Source organism: Eretmochelys imbricata, chromosome 14, assembly GCF_965152235.1.
Source record: "Eretmochelys imbricata isolate rEreImb1 chromosome 14, rEreImb1.hap1, whole genome shotgun sequence".
In the NCBI taxonomy this organism is placed as follows: domain Eukaryota; kingdom Metazoa; phylum Chordata; order Testudines; family Cheloniidae; genus Eretmochelys; species Eretmochelys imbricata.
In genome coordinates this window covers 38469161-38485763 of record NC_135585.1, presented here as the reverse complement: position 1 = coordinate 38485763, position 16603 = coordinate 38469161, and the positions used below count along the sequence as shown (strand labels likewise).

General features: G+C 54.3%; 2 pseudogenes across 1 annotated transcript in view; both read left to right on the top strand.

Moving 5' to 3' along the window:
• The window catches only part of LOC144275109 (uncharacterized), an 807364-nt pseudogene that overhangs the window by 215036 nt on the left and 575725 nt on the right, over positions 1–16603 (top strand). The gene's annotated exons all lie outside the window — the stretch shown is intronic.
• LOC144275101 (butyrophilin subfamily 1 member A1-like) overlaps positions 1–16603 on the top strand; it is a 52412-nt pseudogene that overhangs the window by 34172 nt on the left and 1637 nt on the right.

The following is a 16603-nucleotide window of genomic DNA, read 5'->3' as shown; positions in this document are numbered from 1 at the left end:
GCGCATGGGGCCGGGTCACCCTCGGCACCACTTCCAGGGGGAGCTGTACTGCTGCTGGGCTTTTTTTTTTCTCTCCTGGCAGCCTAGGTAGGGTGACCAGGTAGCAAGCATGAAAAATAAGGACTTTTTTTTTTTTGCGGTAGGGTGTATAGTTGCATATATAAAACAAAGCCCCTCATATTGGGACGGTCCTGAGAATATTGGGGTGTCTGGTCACCCCCAGCCTGAGTCACCCGCCTGTCTGCTTCTCCCTTAAAAACCTCAGTGTTTTCTCTGCCTCCCTTTCCATGTACAGAAAAACACCCCCTCAGTATTAGTAAAGCTGCCCCCTTCTCCTCTCTTTAATCCCTCCTCCAAACCCAGCTGTGCTGTGGCCCCTGGAATCTCTCCTGGCTGGCATTGGGCACCTGGTGAGCTGGGCTTTGGTTTGTTTTTATCATTATCAACCCCTCCCAACCCCTTCACCCCACTTGCCTATTTCATCCCCCTGTTGTACCCTGTCTGCCAAGCAGAGGGTGAGCTCCCTGGGCCAGGGACTGTCGCTTTGTTAGATGCGGTTTGTGCGGACAGAAGGGGGACAGTGGGTGCGTATGGGAGCCATAGAAGAGGCTGTGGTTTTAGTCATGGCAGGATATAATGAGGGCCTGAGAGAGAGATTGTGCTGCAAGGATGGAGAGAAAAGGGCAGATACTGGAGATAACACCCAAGAAGCAGCAGCAGTGTTTGGAAATGGCCTGGGTGTGCAGAGGGAGGAACCAAAAATAACCACAAGGTTACAGTGGGGTGGGAGGAGGTATTGTTTCATATTCTCTGTGTATATATAAAGTCTGCTGCAGTTTCCACGGTATGCATCTGATGAAGTGAGCTGTAGCTCACGAAAGCTCATGCTCAAATAAATTGGTTAGTCTCTAAGGTGCCACAAGTACTCCTTTTCTTTTTGCGAATACAGACTAACACGGCTGTTACTCTGAAACCTGTCACAAGGTTGTGGGCACTGAGATTTGGCCAGGGTGATCACTAGGGACCCCAGTGAGAGTGGAGTGGGAAAAGTCAGACTGGAAGGGATCTAGGACAGCTGGAGACACAAGCATTGTTTGCAGACTGGGTTCACTGAGTTCAGAGACAAAAGGGAGGAGGGAGATGGGGCAGCAGTTAGAGGGTTGGGTGGGGAAAAGGCGGTTTGTGGATAAAGTTAGACTAGGGCATAAATATTTGCAGGGTCAGGCCCCAAGACTGTAAAGTCTTTGGAGTAGGGATTATGTCTCTTATAGTCTGGCGTGTGTGCACAGGTCTAGTGCTGTGGGCAGGGCCTTTAGCGGCTGTAGCCCAGGGCCCCGGGCTAAGCGTGGGTGAGGGGGCCGGGCTGCAGCCACTAAAGCTCCTCAGTGTTGCATTCTTGGCCAGCTCTGCCTGGCAGGGGTGGGGGGAAGCGGCTCCGTGCACTGCTGACCCTTTCCTCCCCCACCCGCCCCGGGCTGGAGCCCTGTCCCAATGCTTCGTTCGCTCTGCCCCCGCCGCTCCCATTGGCTGGGATCCATTGGCAGGTGTCCCCCCCGAAGCAAGCGGGAGCGCCAGGTAAGCGCCCCGCATGTCAGCCCTCTCCTACACCCTACCGCCCTCACAGGCCCCGCACTCCCACCCCCCCAGCCTGCTCCTGCACCCTACATCCCTTCCTCCCTCCCAGACCCCGTACCCCCACCCAGCTCCTACACCCTCCCTCCCAGACCCCACACTCCCACCCCTCAGCCTGCTTCTGCACCCTCCCTCCCTCCCAGACCTTGCATCCCCCCAGCCCACTCCTGCACCCTCTCTCCCTCCCAGAGCCCCCAGCCCCAGCCTTCTCCTGCACCTTACCTGCCGCCCAGACCGCTCCCCGGCAGCTGCCTCCCACACACTGAACCCTGCATTTTTGGCCCAACCCTGGAGCCTAGGGGGCCCCACAAAATCAACTAGCCCCAGGCCCCCAGAAGAGTTAATCCAGCCCTGGCTGTGGGGCCTGGCCCTGAGTGTGTGCGTACAGGACCTAGCACAGTGGGGCCCAGCTCTGAGTGTGACTTCTAGGTGCAACTGGAGTGCAAATAACAATGTGGAGTGGGGCAGAAGACTGGCCATGGGATATGCAGGTATGGCATCAGGTGGGGCTTAAAGGTAGGGTTGCCAGCCCTCCAGGATTGGCGTGGAGGCTCCAGGAATTAAAGATCAATCTTTAATTAAAGATTGTCATGTGATGACATCTCCAGGAATACACCCAACCAAAATTGGCAACCCCACTTAAAGGTGTGTCTGTCGGTGCAGAGGACCAGGGATGAAGAGAGGCAGGTGGGGAGGGTTTCGGGGATCAATATGGGAGGGACAGGGAGTAGTGATGTAGAGCCAGGAAGCTCTGCTCTCTGGTCCAGGTTTACCTGTGCAGTGTTTGAGGTGTATAACATAGTACATGTAACAGCTGCAGTAGGACAGGTTGGGTCCCTGCCTCCATAAGAAGCTGGCTCCTGTGCTGTGCTCTGCTTAGCATCTTATGGACAAATCTTGCAAAACATTCGTATCAGCAGTGAGGGAGATGTTGGTTTTCGCTTGACTATTTCCCATTAAGTTTTGAGACTCAACGTTAACTCAGGATGTCTTTGACTTTCCAGGGGAATACGAGGCAGTGAAAGGTATGTGTGTTTTTACTAGTTTTGATTATGCTTTAAATTGGAAGAAGGAACACTCAGAGCTGCGTGTGCAAAGACGTGTTAGTGTAAAAAATTAATGTGTTACAGGTAAGGTACACGACAAGGGGATATCTAGATATTACCCAGACATAATGGATGGAAAATTTGTGGTATTGAAATATGAATATTAACTACAGTTGCCAATGGCACAATACCATACACCCTTGCCCCGCCTCTGCCCCTTGGCCCTGCGCCTTCTCTGAGGCCCCACCCCCACTCACTCCATCCCCCCTCCCTCTGTCGCTCGCTTTCCCCTACCCTCACTCATTTTCACTGGGCTGGGGCAAGGGTTTGGGGTGCAGTAGGGGGTGATGGCTCTGGCTGGGGGTGCAGGCTTTGGGGTGGGAGCAGAAATGAGGGGTTGTGGGAAGGGGCTCTGGGCTGGGGCAGGGATGCAGAAGAGGGTGAAGGCTCCAGCTGGGGGTGCAGGCTCTGGGGTGGGGCCAGGGATGAGGGGTTTGGGGTGCAGGAAGAGGTCCGGGCTGGAGCCGAGGGGTTTGAAGTGTGGAAGTGGGCTCAAGGCTGGAGCAGGGATTTGGGATGCAGGAGGGGGTGTAGGCTCCAAGAGGGAGTTTGGGTGCCGGTGGGAGCTCAGGTCTGGGGCAGGGGTTTGGGCTCTGAGAGGGAGTTAGGGTGCAGGAGAGGGTTCTAGCCGGGGGTTGGGGTGCTGGAGAGGGTTTGGGGTGCGGGCTCCAACCTGATGGCACTTACCTCAGGCGGCTCCCAGTCAGTGGGGCTGCCTGCCTGCCCGCCCTGGCTCTGCATAGCTCCTGGAAGCAGCCAGCATGTCCGGCTTCTAGGCGCAGGGTCGGCCAGGTGCCTCAGCGCCCGCAGGCAGTGCCCCCGCAGCTCAAATTGGCCCTGGTTCCCGGACAGGGAGCCTGCCTTAGCCCCGCTGCACTGCCGACTGGACTTTTAACGGCCCGGTCAGCAGCGTCACCAGGGTCCCTATTCGACCAGGTGTTCCAGTCAAAAACCGGACACCAGGCAACCCTAATATTAACAGTTTTATTTTTCACATTAACCCTTGGAAATAGAGTCTTAAACACAAACAAACAAACTTCACTTACTGACACCAGAGACACCCTGTAACGAGAACAATAATTATTTTACATGAATAGGGCCCACCCTGTGAACTCTCCATGGATGTACTCCCGCACACAGAGGTTTCCTTGGAGCAGGATCATCCCTATTGGTTCCACACACAGCAGCTGTAGGATCAGGCACATGGGTCTGATCACACTGAAGCCGGCAGGAGTTGTGGGAGCTCAGCACCCCTTGGGGTCACCAGCATCACCCAGGGGATGGAGACACTTACGAAGGAAGAGTTCTTTGAGCTGCAGGCCCAGGTTCTCTGCTGTGCCAGGACTTGCTCGAGGTGGGGGGTGGGGGCAGGGCAGGAGCTGGTTATGGCTCCCTGGTTCTCAGGCTGCCCCAGGGGCTGTTCTGATTCACTCCAGCTGGCTGTGGTCCCTGAGAATTGGTGATATGCCCTGCCCTGCTCCAGCACACACACCCGAGCCCCTCATTTCCAGCCCTGACATGCCCCCTACACCAGGGTGAGGGGGGCAATTGGCACAGGAGCCAGTTACACTGTTTTACCCCAGCTGGGCTCTCCCTATGCCAGGGGAATTCTCTGATGTCCAGGGCCTGGTCCCAGCCAGTCTGCACCATCCCAGCACACAGTGACCGGAGCAGGGAGAGAACCCAGCCCTTTATCTGCCCCCATGACTCACATGAGTGATCCCCACAGGTGCAGCCCCATTGATTTCTTGGGGGAGGTTTTGCAGGATCAGGTGCGATAAAGGAGAAGCCCTAACTACTGATTAGGAGCCCAATCCTGCTGTCCTTACTCAGGCAAAATTCCCACTGAGGCCAATGTAATGTGCGTTTAGAACTGGGCACTTTTGTTACTGAGAATCTCTCCTATTGATTCATTTATGTTCTTTTTTCCCTTTTCTCCCCTCTCATTCCCATGGACCCTCTGGCAGAACTGGGTAAGCTCCATGTCGTTTGTTTTTCACAGCGTGTGACTTGTTGAGTCTGCGACTTGCTGAGTCTGCATTTCGTTGGTGTAAATTCTCATGTCTGATTATTTCAGGACTCGCCAGAGCCCGAGGATACGCAGGTAACTAACACTGATACTGCCGCAGTCGCTCTCAGACCCATTCCCCTGGGATACTCGGTCTGCTCAGTCCTCTTACAGCTCTCACAGTAACTAAGGGGTGGGGCAAATGCCATTGTCCATGTGAAAGTTAGAGAGAGAGAATACCCAGCCCCCGCACACACATACCCACCCTGCTGTGAGGGGGAAGCTGATGCCACAGGCAATTGTTTAACTCCTCTCTATAGCTATGTTATAGCCTCTAGTCAATTAATTATTTATTTCACTGCTCACCATTTTTGGCAGAAACATCCAGTCAATGAGCTTATCCAACCCTGCTGGATGCAGTGGCAGAGCGTGGGTGGAGGGCAGAGGGGCAGCTGGTGGCTCTAGAAGGGTTTCTGGGGTGAGGAACAAGGCATTCAAACCTCCTCTCCCCACACTGAGGGCTTGTCGGCTTAGGGGATTCACAGAGAAGATCCCAGCATGCAGGGGTGGAAGAAATTTAAAGGATTTACCGGTACACTGGAGTCCTCAATGGGGGCGTGGCCTCAATGGGAAGAGGCGTGGCCTCAACCAGAAGAGGTGTGGCCTTTAAAGAGGCTGAGGTGGCTGGGAGCTCAGGGGCGATGTAAAGGGCTCGGGGCTCCAGCCACTGCTACCACAGCGGAGCCCCAGGCCCTTTAAATCACCACCGGAGCCCTACCACCGCTACCCCATTGCTCCGGCAGCAGGGCTCAGGAGGCAATTGAAAGGGCCCGGGGCTCTGGCCACTGCAGGGAGCCCTGGGCCCTTTAAATTGCCAGGCTGGGGAAGCCGGACCAGACCGGACCGGCTTACTTTCACTTCTGCCAGCATGGCTAGTGTGGAATCGCTGTTCTGCACCATAATAGTGAGGGTGTGAATTTAAAGCTATTCCGCACTAACTCCCCGTGTGGACACTATTATTCTGTACTCAGTCTGCAGCAGGGAGTGAGGGCAATCAGTTCCAATGTGGATTAACCCAAAGCAGACAAGGGCACTCTTAGCATGGAATAAGTGTCTCCACACAGGCAGTCAGTGCTGACTAGCTGTTCTGCACTAGCTACTCAGGGCTTTTCCTTGTGTAGATAAACCCTTAAAATTACTTCCAAGGGAAAAAAGGAGAAGCATCCCCTCCCCTGGACCACAAGCCCTGACTGTCCCTTGCTTGGCTGTCCACACTCCAGTTCCCCATGACAACTCCACACCCCAGGTGCAGGCTTCAACAGGAACATCTGCAGCACCTGGGAAATCTGAGGGCAGCATAAAACAAACAGAATTTCTTATTGAGTTAAAGGCAGATTCTACCAACCTGGCACAATGGGACTCATGGAGCTACCCAGCGTGAGTCAGTGTGGCCCAATCTGACCCTAAACACACTGATATTATTTGCAGTGCAGAACTGCCTGGAGTTTCCAGCCATGCTCAGTGCCCTGGTACTAGCAGCTGTAAAACACATAACAGACCATCCCTGCCCCAAAGAGCTTCCAGTCTGAATAGACCAGATGGACACAGGGTGAGGGAAGGAAGGATGATTATCATGGGTGGCACGTGAGCCCCTCTTCGGGGAAGCTAGCCATGTGGCTCAGCTCCTTCTGCCCAAGGCCCCGTCCCTCACAACACCCATCTGCTGGAGCCCCAAATGTCCACTCCCCCTTGTCAACTAGCTCCCTGAGTGCACCTCAGCAGCCAGAGGAGTCCTGGACAAACTGGCCTGAGCCACTGGCCAGCACCAGCACCGTACCGCCCTCAGTGCCAGGTTGCCAGCTGGCCTCAGCACCACCCCCAGCTCTGTGCCGTTAGCTCCCGCCGGCTTGGGCAATGGCTTGGGGGAGAGGGCGGAACATGGGCGGAGCCAGAGCCTGGCCTATTTTACCCACTGCCCATGACAATTATCCCCATTGCACAGCTGGGGAACTGAAACACAGAGAGACTCAGTGACTTGCCCAAGGTCACACGGGCAGCCTGTGGTGAAGCTGGGCCTAGATCTGTTGGTTCCTAGGACAGCACTTTAATCATGGAGGGAGTTTGTTCTGGGTATAGGGGGAGCTGGTGGGAGAAGGAACAAAGTGAGCATGAGGGTGAGTGGGGCTGGTAGTGGGGGAGCAGCAGGGGGTGAGAGGTGAGCAAGGCAGAGCCTGGGAGGGGAGGACAAGGAGTGGAGGGAATGGCAGTGGGTGGGAGGCATCCAGGGTGGTGAGGAGGAGGAGTTGGATGGCAACGATCAGAACAGAATTGCAGAGCAAGGCGAGAGTCAGGAAGGCCAGATGCTCTTTCCAGACACCAACCTAGGCTCTGGTTTGTTTCATCCCTGCTCCCCTCGCCACCTCTGCTCCCCTCCCCCCTTGCTGCCCCCAGCCCTGTGCAGTCTGTGTCCATTGAACCTGGTCACAGATGGGTCTGGGCCATTTCATGTCCCTGAGCCTGTAGGGATCCCAAGCCTCCCATCATCACCCCCTTCTCACATCTCCCTCCCACACTCCCTCAGCTGGCTCAGGGTGGCCCTGCAAACACCCCACCTCAGTTTACCCTCTTCACACTCCTTACATTACTCCACACAGCCCAAAAGGTCAGAGACAAAAGTCCCCTGCTGAGGTCTGTTTTCAGTCCACATAAACCCCAAAATAAAATCTTTTCCTTTGCTCTGCTCCAGCCCTGACTCTCACTCCAGCTCCTCACTCTCCTCGAGTCAGGAGTCCCTCAGCCCCCCGATTCCCAGAGCTGGGCTTGGTTCTGTCTTCCTCATGGAATCAGGAGCCCCCAGCCCTTCTTCCCATAGCCAGGCTTGGTTCAATCTCCCTCATGGAATCAGGAGCCCCCATAGCTGGGTTCAGGTCAGGCTGTACCTTGATTCCCTGCAGCTCTCAGCCTTAGGGCTCTGTCCTGCTGTAGCTGCTGTGGGCTGTCATTGTCACCTCCGGGTGCTCTTCTCCCTCAGGGGAGCCCCTCTCTCTGGGGGCATCCCCTCCAAGCTCCTTGCTCCGTGAGCTCTCCTGGGATCCCTTCTCCTCAGCAGCTTCCTGTCTCTAAGACCCTTCAGCTGAGCCCTGGTAACCCTTTATCAAGCTCATTAGCTGTTTGGCTGCCAACCAGCCACCTAGAGATTTAATTACTTCCAGGTGGGGCTGGGTTGGCTGCTTCTCCCTTACAGGAGCCTGTCATAGGTAGGCTGGGCCCTGACTCCCCTTAAAGGGCCAGCCCCCCCGTGACATCCCTTCCTCCCACAAAGCCAACCTGTACCCAAAGGAAGGCTTGACCATGGCTCACACTTGGTTATTGTCTGCACCCAGAGGGGTACTTCCTGCCCTGCTGCCACAAGGAAATCTGCAAAGCCCTTGGCCACTGAAGTGTAAAGAGACTACGAGTTGTCCCCCCAATGTTCTGTGTAGCTCATGTGACAGGCAAAATCCTCCATAGTCTACAGCGTAGTTCAGAACTTGTACCCCCTGTAAGGGCATGTCTACACTGCAAACTTACGTTAACCTATGTTAGGTCGCCTTACAGCCACAGCAGTCATTACTGGGGTAGGTGTTGTCCACACTGCCCTCCTTTTCTCAGCTGTGTCCAGCTCCCCGCCAGGAGCCCAGCTGCCCCATGGGGATCTTGTGCAGCCACCCACATTTCTCACCTCCTTTAGCAGGGAGCTAGGATTGAGGGCAGATGGACTTCAGCTGAAGCCCATCATGGGTCTGGGCTTTCTTGATAATTTCACAGCTCCAGCATGGAGCCATGAAATTAACGACAGCTAACAGCTGACATAAGTAAGGCAGTGTCTACACCAACACTGCATCACCCTAACTACACCGACATTAGTCCTATGCCTCCTGTGCAGGTGGAGTCATTATGTCGGTGTAGTGCAGCACTTACATCAGTGGGAGCAAGGCTGTCGTGTGTACACTGACATAATTAGGTCAACGTAAGCTGCCTTATGTCAGACTGACTCTGTAGTGTAGACCAGACCTAAGTCAGGCCCTCTGGCCATCACAGAGATAGTCAATAGCACTGACCTTTCACCACTGGTGTCATGCTCCTGTGCCAGATATGGACTGGCCACAGCGCTTTCCTCTGAGCCAGATACACACCAGCTGTGTTCAGTGTAAGATCAATTAATGCGCTGCCAGGTCTGACTGAGGATTGTTTAAAAAAGGTATTTAGCACACAGCAGCACCTAGTGGCTGAACAGTATAATACAGTTTAGCATTCCATTACATCTTCCCCTTTAAATCCTACATTCCTACTGTTGCCAGTATTTACACTATCACACTGTATTTGGAGTGCAGTATGGATCAGTCTGTCAGGTGTCTCTGAATGGTCCTGGTCTTCTAATTACATGACCCGAATATGTAACAGATTGGTCCTCTGAGTGTTCGTTAGTTGCAATGACTGACTATGGTCGGTCTGGAATCCTTGAGTCGTCTTCTTGCTCTGCATCCACCATCTGTAGAGTTTGCTCTGTCAATTGTTCTTTCTGAGGAACCAACTGTAGATATTGACAGTTTCTGCTGAGCTCTCCTCTGTCAGTCTCGACCACATACAACCTGGGTGCTGAATTATTTTCCTTTACGACAGCTGGAGTATTCCATTCTTTTTCTCCATCCAGTTTGACACAAACACCGTCACCAGGTTCTAGACCTGGTAGGTCTCTGAGTGATGTCCTTTGTAGAAGTGTTCCTAAGCTCTTTTTATCTGATTTGGCTACTCCCTACATTGGGAGGGCAGTTCTGAGTTGTCTTCCCATCTGGAATTGTGCTGCACTGTATCCAGGAGCTGCTATTGGTGTAGGTCTGTAACTCAGAAGAGCAAAGAATGGATCTTTCTGCTGTAGGATATTCTTGGCTGTCTGTACATTGGCTTGGCTTCTCCATTCGCTTGTGAGTAATATGGGCTGCTAGTAATATGAGGAAGACCATATTTTATTTGGATAAATTAAATTCTGCTGCAGTGAATTGTGGTCCACTCTGTCACAAGTTTTTCTGGAACCCTGTGCACTTCAGTTGCTCTAGAACACTCTGGTGTGTTACGTCTTTCAAGTACACTATTTCTATATACCTGGAAAAATAATCCACAACTACCAAGTAATGAGGTCCCCTGAATTCACATAAATCTGCAGCGAGTCTCTTCCAAGGTCTCTTTCATTCAGACTAGCTCCTTCTTTGCATCATTAATTACGACTGGCCATATCTTTTTTCCTGCTGCCTTCAGCAAAGGAGCTCTGGGAGCCCATTTTGAATCCTCCTCCACCCACATGACTGTGTGTAATGTTATCAGCTGGAAAAGCACCTTCCTGCTCCTCCCCTGGGGAGACGTCTTTTCCTTTAGGATGGACTTCTTTATGGCCCAGCTCCGGTTCAGGCTTTGTGGTGCTCTTCCAGGCCCCTGCAGGGGAAAGATCCCTTGTCTCTTACCTTCTTATTTCAGCTTCCTCTTGGATGTAGGGTGACCAGATATCCCGATTTTATAGGGACAGTCCCAATATTTGGGGCTTTTTCTTATATAGATGCCTATTGCCCCCCACCCCCTGTCCCAATTTTTTACATTTGCTATCTGGTCACCCTACTTGGATGTGTGTTTTTATGTTATTAACGTGGTTGCTTTTCCCTTTAGAAACCAGAATCTCCACCTCAGACAGCCCATCTTCCACCTGATGGTCCTGTACCGCTGGACCCACAACAGTGCTGACCTTGTCTCCAGCTGGCTGGCATAGCTCACTGCCCAGCTGCTCTGTTTTCTGGAGATGACTTGTCTTCTCTCTCTGGCATAATTTTATCTCTTTCCACAAGGCCTCTGGGCTCTCCTGCTTTGTATGTGTCTCAGAACCAGGCTTCATTCCACACTCGATCTTACGCTGATTCTGGAGCTTCGTCAGCTCCTTCCGCAACAACAAACACTGCTGTTCCCTTGTTACCTTCCAGTGCTGAGACGGGCTAGCTCCTGCTCCCGCTAGATGGCTTGGGCTGAGATCTAGTCCTTGGGCAGCGCATCTCCTCTAGCTCCTCCTCAGCCTTGGGCCTGGAGGGTGCTCAGCTGTGCGAGGCCTTCTGCCCTGCTCCCCTCAGCTGCAGCAACCTTTTCTCCTAGCTCTCTCCAGTTCATTAGTGGGTGGGGTTGCTGGGTCGCTGTAGAGGACACGGCCACTAGTGCAGCTTCCCTTTTAGCCAGCACCTCTGTATCTGTGCCTGTCGACATCCAGCCCTTCAGCGCGAGATCCACTTGCTCCCCTAAAAACCTCCAAGAACACCCGCAGCATCACTGCACTCCCCTGTGTAAATGCAGCCTCCTGGTGATTTACTGCTGGGCTCTCTCTTATTGCACACACAAGAGACCTCAGCCTGCACCTCTGCCTTCTCCTGAGCCCTCAGCTTTAGTCTTTCTAGTTCTTTAACTTCTTTCAGAATCTGTTCCTTTTCCTCTATTCGGAAACGTCTACATTGGAGCTAAGAGGTGTGATTCCCAGCTCACATAGACGTAGTTGAGCTAGCACTTAACAATAGCCATGTGGCCAGGGTAGCACAGGTGGCAGCTTCAGCTACTTGCCTGAGTACAAACCCGCCCAGCCCCCTTGGTACGTACTCAGGCAGCTGACCGGAGCTGCCCATCCTTGCTGGGCTACACTGCTACCTTCAGCATGCTAGCCTGAGCAGAGTTAGTGCAGGTAAATTTACATGAGCTGGGAATCTCACCTCCCAGCTCAGTTGCAGACATACCCTCAGTTTCACCTTCTCCAATTTTCTTCCTTCTAAGTGGTGTGGCAGGCTCATGTGTCCCAGAAAACCCTCCTCTAGTTTCCCAGCCACACCACTCACATCCTGCAGCCCTTTCTGGTCCCCTCCTTCCAAGGCCTAGGGCTTGTTCAAGCCCTTCCCATTTTGGATCCTGGGTAACTTTCCTCTTGCATGGCTCATTTTCTACCTTGGCTGCCTGCAGCTTGGCTGTCTTGAGACTGTTGTTCTCCATCTCCCTGTTGCTTTGCACCTCCCTTGGCTGAAGCATTCTGGTTTCCAGGTGCCGCTTCTCCTCTAGGGCCTGGGCTTCTTGACCAGGGGTATTGGCAATCCCAACTGCCACTTCCTCCCTGTGGTCTGCTGTCTGGTGCTTGGTACATTCAGCAGCTATGAGTTTCTCCTGAATATCAATAATCTCACCAGTCCTTGGCTCACATGGGTGCTGGAGCTTTATCTCCAATGGCTGGGCTTCTTGGGAGCTAGAGCAGAATTTCTTCTGCCAAACGCCCTGTTCCTTTTTCAGTGCATTGACCCATTTGCTCTCTGCAGCCACAATCTGGTGGCTTCTCCCCTGCTCTGTGACTAGCTCCTTCTGCCTCTCCTCTGGTCACTGGGCTTACTCCTGTTGCTTGGCCAGTTTCAGTAAGAAAACCCGCACCTGGGCCTGCAAATTACAGAGCTGTTCAATAGCCCTCTCAGAGCTCTAGTCACACCCCTCTCCTGGGACCACCAGAAATGCTGAATCACATTTAGCTTCTGCCCCAGCTCCCCTGGCCCAGAGAGCCTGCTGTCCACTACGCTGCTGGTTGGATCATTTTCCAAGGGAGTCCTTTCAGTTTCTTGGGGGAAGCTGCTCAAACACCCCCAATTCTCAAGCTTTGAATCTGGGAGTGAGGCTAAGGTATCTCTAGTAAGCAGAGGGACATCTGAAACCCATGGCTGTCCTCTGCTTCTGATGCTTATACCCCAGGGCCTGCTTTCTTAGCTACCCATTTTACCCAGTACTAGAAACTCTTCCTGCCCCATAGCGACATCCCCTCTTCCCAAAATCCTTGTAGTGCAGCATCGTTTTAAGTGTCCCTTTTCCCTGTAGTCAAAACAAATTAACCCTGGGAGAGGATCACTTTTTCCAGCCCAAAATGGGGTTCCCACAGTCCTGGGCCTGACCTCCCCATGGCCGGGTGTCTTTAATAACCTGGGACTCCCCTGTTCCCCAAGTGTTCTGGGAAATCAGGTCAGAGTAACCATCCTTGCTCCTGAAGGCAGCCCCATCTTATGTGCCCGTCCTGCCCACAGTCAGTGCACAGTATTGGACCAGCCCTGTCTTCAGTGGGTCAGGGTGACTCTTTCCAGTCACTGGCCCTCTGCAGTACGTCATTGTGGGTGCCTGGAACACCCTTGGCTGTTGCTGGCCCTCCAGACATCAGCTTGGGAGAGTGAATGTCCCACAGTCATGGAAGATGTCTGTGCCGTGCTGCTCTGTCAGCCCTCCTGGGCGAGTCTCAGAGCCGGGGAGACAGACTTTGGCTCTTGCAGTTTGTACTACAGCAGTAAACACAGCTGTGTAGATGTTGTGTCTGGGGCTTGAGCTTGGGTTTGAAGCCCCCCCTGCTCCCTGGGCTTAAGAGCCCGAAATTCAGACTGAGTCAGAAGGTCTGTACGGCTCTTTTTAGCGCCATAGCAGGAGCCCCAGAAACCTCAGTCTGTGGACCGAGCTCGCTGCTGCGGGCTGTGTAGACGAACCCAAAGTGTCTCCAGAGTCTGGGTTTGAAAGTTCCCAGTGTGTCTGACACAGGGCCAGTTAATGAGAGTGAGGGGGGTGGCTGGTGCTGTCGTTAGATGGAGACACCTGAGCCTTGGGGCTCTGAGACGGTCTCTGGGACCATTATCCACTCTGGGAGACACCTAGGTGCATCTACAGAGAGTCTGTGCCACTCGCAGAGTCCATGGGACAAATCTCTCCGGTCAGAGAGTTCAGGCTGGAGCCAAGTCTCCATTTTCAGCCTGATGTAGGGGTGAGATCAGGGTCTGAAGGGGGGCATTTTTCTACCTAGGGCAAATTTAACAGCAGCTCTGGAGTGTTTCATAGCTGATGCCCTGAGCATGGCCTGCCCATAACTGTGTGTTTCTGGGGATATTGACAGTCACTCACTGCAAGTCTCTGGAGTTTGGACTCCTAAGTTGCTCAGACAGGTTTGAAGTGGGGCTGGGAGAAATGTTTTGGAGAAATAGTTTATATTTTTGGTTCAATTGAAACTCTTCCTGAATCCATGTTGAGTTTGCTAACTAGTTTCAATGAACAGAAAAAGGTGCCCCTTGTGTGATGTCGGGTGGGAATTGGAATGTGGGTCTCCTCCCCTCAGGTGAGGGCTGGAACCGCTGGGTTCTGGGTGTCTGACGTGGGGCTACCTCAATCTCTCCTGCTGAAGACACCCCGCTGTGTCTAAACACTGCCATGGGCCGTGGTCCAGAGCGTGGGAGTGAGAATGACTCTGCAGCTCAGTGGGTCGGACCCTACCTTGGAGCCCAGAGTCCAGTTGCCCTGCTCCAGTGATCCTGTAATTACTAACCCATAACCCCAATGAGGGGAGGGGTTACGGCCTCTTGCACAGCAGTGTCTCAGGCCATGTCTGCCGGGGTTTCCTTGCACCGATGTAGCTGCCCCGGTGCAAACCCCTAGTGCAGACGCACTGCGCAGGTATGGGTTGGGACTGGCACCCGATGCACCTTCTCCCAGATGGAGGGGGCAGAAAGTGAGGAAATCCCTCCTCCAAAGCAACAGAGATTCCCTGGGGTCTGCCCCTTCCCTCATATGCCTCTGCCTCCCAGGTGCCTGTGACTGCACAGTACCACTTGGCCCTTGCCTCTATTCATCCATAACCACAGTGAGGGGAGGGGTTACGGTAGGGGATGGCCACCGACATAACCCAGCCAGCCTCCTCTGACTTTAGCGCAGGCAGGAAGGGGTTAAGCCCTAAGGATGCATTGTGCACCAGGGCCCAGGGAACTTGATTGCAAGGGCTTCAGCGAATGGGGCCAGAGAGGTGGCTCAGCAGGGGAGGGTGCCTAGGGGATGGAGTCGCTCTGCACTCCCTGGGGGCAGGAACCTACCCTGGGGGCTGCTGTGGAGCCTGCAGGTTTGGGGCGTGAACAGGCTGGAAATCACCCCCACCCCCACTCCCACCCCCAGAGCTTAGCTGAGGAGAGGCTTCCTTGTGCCAGTGCTGGGGGCGGGGGGGGGGGGGGGGGGTTGACACATGCAGAGCTCGGCTCCTCTTGGCCAGTGCCCTGGGCTGGAGGGTCTTGGGCGTTCCCAGAGTGCTGGCCCAGCCAGAGGCAGTGGGGGAAGGAAAGAGCCTGCTGGTGATGCGGCTGGTGAGCTGCTGAGTGCTCAGATCAGGGGCAGGTTCTTCACACAGTGCTGGGAGCAGGATGTGCCCCACTGGGGGGTCGCAGAGATGGAGGAGCAGTGAGGCTGGGGGTGGGGGAAAGGGCAAAGCAGGGAGAGGACAGCGAGAGGGGGAGCACGTGAAGGGCCGAGGGGTGGGAAGCAGGGGCAACATGTAACCGGCTGCCACCTGGTGCCTGCCTGCACTCACCAGCCACCGCAGCTTGCAGCGAGCAGCCAGCGCTGGCCGGAAACGGGCCAGGGGCAGGGCCCTGCTGGCTGAGAGCTGGCACGCAATGGGGGCTGCGCTGGTGGACCAGCAGGGGGAGAGTCCGGCCCTGCGTTCTGCATCTTCGCCCCACCACCAGCCTTGCAAACCCACCCCCATCGTCAGCCACTGGCCACCTCCTCCTCACCGCTGGTGGGTGGGCGTCTGGTGAGCAGGGATCTGGCCAGCAGCAGGACCCGTCAGAACTGATGGGGCAGAGACAGAAAATACGGGACAATTTGCCCATTTTGAAGAAAAAGTCGGGACACCGGCAGGAGGGCTTAAATACAGGACTGTCCCTTTAAAAAAGGGACGTCTGGTCACCCTCCCCCCTGAGGGGAGTCAGGGCCCGTCTGCCTGTGAGGAGACAATGAGGCGGGAAAGGGCAGGGGGAGCGGGGGTGGGGGTGGGAAGGTGTCTGTGGCGGTGCGGGGGAAGGGGATAGGCTGATGCTGGGAGGGGAAAGGGGAGGGGCAGGTGATAGGAGCAGAAGGGGGAGGAGAAGAAGGGAGGGGCAGGCACAAGGGCAATGGGGGGGCAAGAGGAGTGGACACCAGGAGGTGGAAGGGATGAGGAGTGGGGCAGGTGCCAGGACCATGGGTGCGGGAGAGCGAATGGGCAGGCACCAGGAACAAGGACCTGGGGATTACAGTGGATGAGAAGCTGGATATGAGTCAGCAGTGTGCCCTCATTGCCAAGAAGGCCAACGGCATATTGGGCTGCATTAGTAGGAGCATTGCCAGCAGATCGAGGGAAGTGATTATTCCCCTCTATTCGACACTGGTGAGGCTTCATCTGGAGTATTGTGTCCAGTTTGGGTCCCTCGCACTACAGAAGGGATGTGGACAAATTGGAGAGAGTCCAGTGGACGGCAACAAAAATGATTAGGGGGTTGGGGCACATGACTTACAAGGAGAGGCTAAGGGAACTGCGGTTATTTAGTCTACAGAAGAGTGGGGAGTGGGGATTTGATAGCAGCCTTCAACTACCTGAAGGGGGGTTCCAAAGAGGATGGAGCTAGACTGTTCTCAGTGGTGGCAGTTGACAGAACAAGAAGCAATGGTCTCAAGTTGCAGAGGGGGAGGTCTAGGTTGGATACCAGGAAACACTATTTTACTAGGAGGGTGGTGAAGCACTGGAACGGGTTATCTAGGGAGGTGGTGGAATCTCCATCCTTAGAGGTTTTTAAGGCCCGGCTTGACAAAGCCTTGGCTGAGATGATTTACTTGGTGTTGGTCCTGCTTTGAGTGGGGATTGGACTAGATGATCTCCTGAGGTCTCTTCCAACCCTGATATTCTATTATTCTATGGCACGGAGTGAGGCAGGAGCCTGGGGGCAGAGGGGCTGGCTGGGGCAGAGGGGCTGGCTGGGGCAGGGGCAGTCAC